Here is a 7,390-nt window from a genome sequence, read left to right as displayed (position 1 = left end):
TATTTATGTTGTTTTATCCTATGCTTTATTAAATTGAATTTATGTTGTTTTATCCTATGCTTTATAAAATTGTATTTAATTTGTTTTATCCTATGCTTTATCAAATTGTATTTACGTAGTTTTAGCCTATGCTTTATTAAATTGTATTTATGTTGTTTTATCCTATGCTTTATTAAATTGTATTTATGTTGTTTTATCCTATGCTTTATTAAATTGTATTTATGTTGTTTTATCCTATGCTTTATAAATTGTATTTATGTTGTTTTATCCTATGCTTTATTAAATTGTATTTATGTTGTTTTGTCCTATGCTTTATTAAATTGTATTTATGTTGTTTTAACCTATGCTTTATTAAATTGTATTTATGTTGTTTTATCCTGTGCTTTATTAAATTGTATTTATGTGGTTTTATCCTATGCTTTATTAAATAGTATTTATGTTGTTTAATCCTATGCTTTATTAAATTGTATTTATGTTGTTTTATCCTATGCTTTATTAAATTGTATTTATGTTGTTTTATCCTATGCTTTATTAAATTGTATTTATGTTGTTTTATCCTATGCTTTATCAATTGTATTTATGTTGTTTTATCCTATGCTCTATTAAATTGTATTTATGTTGTTTTATCCTATGCTTTATTAAATTGTATTTATGTTGTTTTATCCTATGCTTTATTAAATTGTATTTATGTTGTTTTATCCTATGCTTTATTAAATTGTATTTATGTTGTTTTAACCGATGCTTTATTAAATTGTATTTATGTTGCTTTAACATATGCTTTATTAAATTGTATTTATGTTGTTTTGTCCTATGCTTTATTAAATTGTATTTATGTTGTTTTATCCTATGCTTTATTAAATTGTATTTATGTTGTTTTAACCTATGCTTTATTAAATTGTATTTATGTTGTTTTATCCTATGCTTTATTAAATTATAATTATGTTGTTTTAACCTATGCTTTATTAAATGGTATTCATGTTGTTTTATCTTATGCTTTATTAAATTGTATTTATGTTGTTTTATCCTATGCTTTATTACATTGTATTTATGTTGTTTTATCCTATGCTTTATTAAATTGAATTTATGTTGTTTTATCCTATGCTTTATTCAATTGTATTTAATTTGTTTTATCCTATGCTTTATTAAATTGTATTTATGTAGTTTTAGCCTATGCTTTATTAAATTGTATTTATGTTGTTTTATCCTATGCTTTATTAAATTGTATTTATGTTGTTTTGTCCTATGCTTTATTAAATTGTATTTATGTTGTTTTATCCTATGCTTTATTAAATTGTATTTATGTTATTTTGACCTATGCTTTACTAAATTGTATTTATGTTGTTGTATCCTATGCTTTATTAAATTGTATTTATGTTGTTTTATCCTGTGCTTTATTAAATTGTATTTATGTGGTTTTATCCTATGCTTTATTAAATAGTATTTATGTTGTTTAATCCTGTGCTTTATTAAATTGTATTTATGTTGTTTTATCCTATGCTTTATTAAATTGTATTTATGTTGTTTTATCTTATGCTTTATTAAATTGTATTTATGTTGTTTTATCCTATGCTTTATAAATTGTATTTATGTTGTTTTATCCTATGCTCTATTAAATTGTATTTATGTTGTTTTATCCTATGCTTTATTAAATTGTATTTATGTTGTTTTATCCTATGCTTTATTAAATTGTATTTATGTTGTTTTATCCTATGCTTTATTAAATTGTATTTATGTTGTTTTAACCGATGCTTTATTAAATTGTATTTATGTTGCTTTAACATATGCCTTATTAAATTGTATTTATGTTGTTTTGTCCTATGCTTTATTAAATTGTATTTATGTTGTTCTATCCTATGCTTTATTAAATTGTATTTATGTTGTTTTAACCTATGCTTTATTAAATTGTATTTATGTTGTTTTATCCTATGCTTTATTAAATTATATTTATGTTGTTTTAACCAAAGCTTTATTAAATGGTATTCATGTTGTTTTATCTTATGCTTTATTAAATTGTATTTATGTTGTTTTATCCTATGCTTTATTACATTGTATTTATGTTGTTTTATCCTATGCTTTATTAAATTGAATTTATGTTGTTTTATCCTATGCTTTATTAAATTGTATTTAATTTGTTTTATCCTATGCTTTATTAAATTGTATTTATGTAGTTTTAGCCTATGCTTTATTAAATTGTATTTATGTTGTTTTATCCTATGCTTTATTAAATTGTATTTATGTTGTTTTATCCTATGCTTTATTAAATTGTATTTATGTTGTTTTATCCTATGCTTTATAAATTGTATTTATGTTGTTTTATCCTATGCTTTATTAAATTGTATTTATGTTGTTTTGTCCTATGCTTTATTAAATTGTATTTATGTTGTTCTATCCTATGCTTTATTAAATTGTATTTATGTTGTTTTAACCTATGCTTTATTAAATTGTATTTATGTTGTTTTATCCTATGCTTTATTAAATTATATTTATGTTGTTTTAACCAAAGCTTTATTAAATGGTATTCATGTTGTTTTATCTTATGCTTTATTAAATTGTATTTATGTTGTTTTATCCTATGCTTTATTACATTGTATTTATGTTGTTTTATCCTATGCTTTATTAAATTGAATTTATGTTGTTTTATCCTATGCTTTATTAAATTGTATTTAATTTGTTTTATCCTATGCTTTATTAAATTGTATTTATGTAGTTTTAGCCTATGCTTTATTAAATTGTATTTATGTTGTTTTATCCTATGCTTTATTAAATTGTATTTATGTTGTTTTATCCTATGCTTTATTAAATTGTATTTATGTTGTTTTATCCTATGCTTTATAAATTGTATTTATGTTGTTTTATCCTATGCTTTATTAAATTGTATTTATGTTGTTTTGTCCTATGCTTTATTAAATTGTATTTATGTTGTTTTAACCTATGCTTTATTAAATTGTGTTTATGTTGTTTTATCCTATGCTTTATTAAAATGTATTTATGTAGTTTTATCCTATGCTTTCTTAAATTGTATTTATGTTGTTTAAACCTATGCTTTATTAAATTGTATTCATGTTGTTTTATCTTATGCTTTACTAAATTATATTCATGTTGTTTTATCTTATGCTTTATTAAATTGTGTTTATGTTGTTTTAACATATGCTTTATTAAATTGTATTTATGTTGTTTTGTCCTATGCTTTATTAAATTGTATTCATGTTGTTTATCCTATGTTTCATTAAATTGTATTTATGTTGTTTTATCCTATGCTTTATTAAATTGTATTTATGTTGTTTTGTCCTATGCTTTATTAAATTGTATTTATGTTGTTTTATCCTATGCTTTATTAAATTGTATTTTTGTTGTTTTATCCTATGCTTTATTAAATTTTGTTTATGTTGTTTTATCCTATGCTTTATTAAATTTTATTTATGTTGTTTTATCCTATGCTTTATTAAATTGTATTTATGTTGTTTTAACCGATGCTTTATTAAATTGTATTTATGTTGCTTTAACATATGCCTTATTAAATTGTATTTATGTTGTTTTGTCCTATGCTTTATTAAATTGTATTTATGTTGTTCTATCCTATGCTTTATTAAATTGTATTTATGTTGTTTTAACCTATGCTTTATTAAATTGTATTTATGTTGTTTTATCCTATGCTTTATTAAATTATATTTATGTTGTTTTAACCAAAGCTTTATTAAATGGTATTCATGTTGTTTTATCTTATGCTTTATTAAATTGTATTTATGTTGTTTTATCCTATGCTTTATTACATTGTATTTATGTTGTTTTATCCTATGCTTTATTAAATTGAATTTATGTTGTTTTATCCTATGCTTTATTAAATTGTATTTAATTTGTTTTATCCTATGCTTTATTAAATTGTATTTATGTAGTTTTAGCCTATGCTTTATTAAATTGTATTTATGTTGTTTTATCCTATGCTTTATTAAATTGTATTTATGTTGTTTTATCCTATGCTTTATTAAATTGTATTTATGTTGTTTTATCCTATGCTTTATAAATTGTAGTTATGTTGTTTTATCCTATGCTTTATTAAGTTGTATTTATGTTGTTTTGTCCTATGCTTTATTAAATTGTATTTATGTTGTTTTAACCTATGCTTTATTAAATTGTGTTTATGTTGTTTTATCCTATGCTTTATTAAAATGTATTTATGTAGTTTTATCCTATGCTTTCTTAAATTGTATTTATGTTGTTTAAACCTATGCTTTATTAAATTGTATTCATGTTGTTTTATCTTATGCTTTACTAAATTATATTCATGTTGTTTTATCTTATGCTTTATTAAATTGTGTTTATGTTGTTTTAACATATGCTTTATTAAATTGTATTTATGTTGTTTTGTCCTATGCTTTATTAAATTGTATTCATGTTGTTTATCCTATGTTTCATTAAATTGTATTTATGTTGTTTTATCCTATGCTTTATTAAATTGTATTTATGTTGTTTTGTCCTATGCTTTATTAAATTGTATTTATGTTGTTTTATCCTATGCTTTATTAAATTGTATTTTTGTTGTTTTATCCTATGCTTTATTAAATTTTGTTTATGTTGTTTTATCCTATGCTTTATTAAATTTTATTTATGTTGTTTTATCCTGTGCTTTATTAAATTGTATTTATGTTGTTTTATCCTATGCTTTATTAAATTGAATTTATGTTGTTTTATCCTATGCTTTATTAAATTGTATTTATGTTGTTTTAACCGATGCTTTATTAAATTGTATTTATGTTGCTTTAACATATGCTTTATTAAATTGTATTTATGTTGTTTTGTCCTATGCTTTATTAAATTGTATTTATGTTGTTTTATCCTATGCTTTATTAAATTGTATTTATATTGTTTTAACCTATGCTTTATTAAATTGTATTTATGTTGCTTTAACATATGCTTTATTAAATTGTATTTATGTTGTTTTGTCCTATGCTTTATTAAATTGTATTTATGTTGTTTTAAACTATGCTTTATTAAATTGTATTTATGTTGTTTTATCCTATGCTTTATTAAATTGTATTTATGTTGTTTTTTCCTATGCTTTATTAAATTGTATTTATGTTGTTTTATCCTATGCTCTATTAAATTGTATTTATGTTGTTTTATCCTATGCTTTATTAAATTGTATTTATGTTGTTTTATCCTATGCTTTATTAAATTGTATTTATGTTGTTTTATCCTATGCTTTATTAAATTGTATTTATGTTGTTTTATCCTATGCTTTATTAAATTGTATTTATATTGTTTTAACCTATGCTTTATTAAATTGTATTTATGTTGCTTTAACATATGCTTTATTAAATTGTATTTATGTTGTTTTGTCCTATGCTTTATTAAATTGTATTTATGTTGTTTTAAACTATGCTTTATTAAATTGTATTTATGTTGTTTTATCCTATGCTTTATTAAATTGTATTTATGTTGTTTTATCCTATGCTTTATTAAATTGTATTTATGTTGTTTTAACCTATGCTTTATTAAATTGTACTTATGTTGTTTTATGTTATGCTTTATTAAATTGTATTTATGTTGTTTTATCCTATGCTTTATTAAATTGTATTTATGTTGTTTTATCCTATGCTTTATTAAATTGAATTTATGTTGTTTTATCCTATGCTTTATAAAATTGTATTTAATTTGTTTTATCCTATGCTTTATCAAATTGTATTTACGTAGTTTTAGCCTATGCTTTATTAAATTGTATTTATGTTGTTTTATCCTATGCTTTATAAAATTGTATTTAATTTGTTTTATCCTATGCTTTATCAAATTGTATTTACGTAGTTTTAGCCTATGCTTTATTAAATTGTATTTATGTTGTTTTATCCTATGCTTTATTAAATTGTATTTATGTTGTTTTATCCTATGCTTTATTAAATTGTATTTATGTTGTTTTATCCTATGCTTTATAAATTGTATTTATGTTGTTTTATCCTATGCTTTATTAAATTGTATTTATGTTGTTTTGTCCTATGCTTTATTAAATTGTATTTATGTTGTTTTAACCTATGCTTTATTAAATTGTGTTTATGTTGTTTTATCCTATGCTTTATTAAAATGTATTTATGTAGTTTTATCCTATGCTTTCTTAAATTGTATTTATGTTGTTTAAACCTATGCTTTATTAAATTGTATTCATGTTGTTTTATCTTATGCTTTACTAAATTATATTCATGTTGTTTTATCTTATGCTTTATTAAATTGTGTTTATGTTGTTTTAACATATGCTTTATTAAATTGTATTTATGTTGTTTTGTCCTATGCTTTATTAAATTGTATTCATGTTGTTTATCCTATGTTTCATTAAATTGTATTTATGTTGTTTTATCCTATGCTTTATTAAATTGTATTTATGTTGTTTTGTCCTATGCTTTATTAAATTGTATTTATGTTGTTTTATCCTATGCTTTATTAAATTGTATTTTTGTTGTTTTATCCTATGCTTTATTAAATTTTGTTTATGTTGTTTTATCCTATGCTTTATTAAATTTTATTTATGTTGTTTTATCCTGTGCTTTATTAAATTGTATTTATGTTGTTTTATCCTATGCTTTATTAAATTGAATTTATGTTGTTTTATCCTATGCTTTATTAAATTGTATTTATGTTGTTTTAACCGATGCTTTATTAAATTGTATTTATGTTGCTTTAACATATGCTTTATTAAATTGTATTTATGTTGTTTTGTCCTATGCTTTATTAAATTGTATTTATGTTGTTTTATCCTATGCTTTATTAAATTGTATTTATATTGTTTTAACCTATGCTTTATTAAATTGTATTTATGTTGCTTTAACATATGCTTTATTAAATTGTATTTATGTTGTTTTGTCCTATGCTTTATTAAATTGTATTTATGTTGTTTTAAACTATGCTTTATTAAATTGTATTTATGTTGTTTTATCCTATGCTTTATTAAATTGTATTTATGTTGTTTTTTCCTATGCTTTATTAAATTGTATTTATGTTGTTTTATCCTATGCTCTATTAAATTGTATTTATGTTGTTTTATCCTATGCTTTATTAAATTGTATTTATGTTGTTTTATCCTATGCTTTATTAAATTGTATTTATGTTGTTTTATCCTATGCTTTATTAAATTGTATTTATGTTGTTTTATCCTATGCTTTATTAAATTGTATTTATATTGTTTTAACCTATGCTTTATTAAATTGTATTTATGTTGCTTTAACATATGCTTTATTAAATTGTATTTATGTTGTTTTGTCCTATGCTTTATTAAATTGTATTTATGTTGTTTTAAACTATGCTTTATTAAATTGTATTTATGTTGTTTTATCCTATGCTTTATTAAATTGTATTTATGTTGTTTTATCCTATGCTTTATTAAATTGTATTTATGTTGTTTTAACCT

The sequence above is a fragment of the Phyllobates terribilis genome, unplaced genomic scaffold (genome assembly GCF_046119375.1).
Source record: "Phyllobates terribilis strain yellow unplaced genomic scaffold, ASM4611937v1 Scaffold_20__1_contigs__length_20440879, whole genome shotgun sequence".
Classification (NCBI taxonomy): domain Eukaryota; kingdom Metazoa; phylum Chordata; class Amphibia; order Anura; family Dendrobatidae; genus Phyllobates; species Phyllobates terribilis.
Note: the sequence above shows the minus strand (reverse complement) of the source record.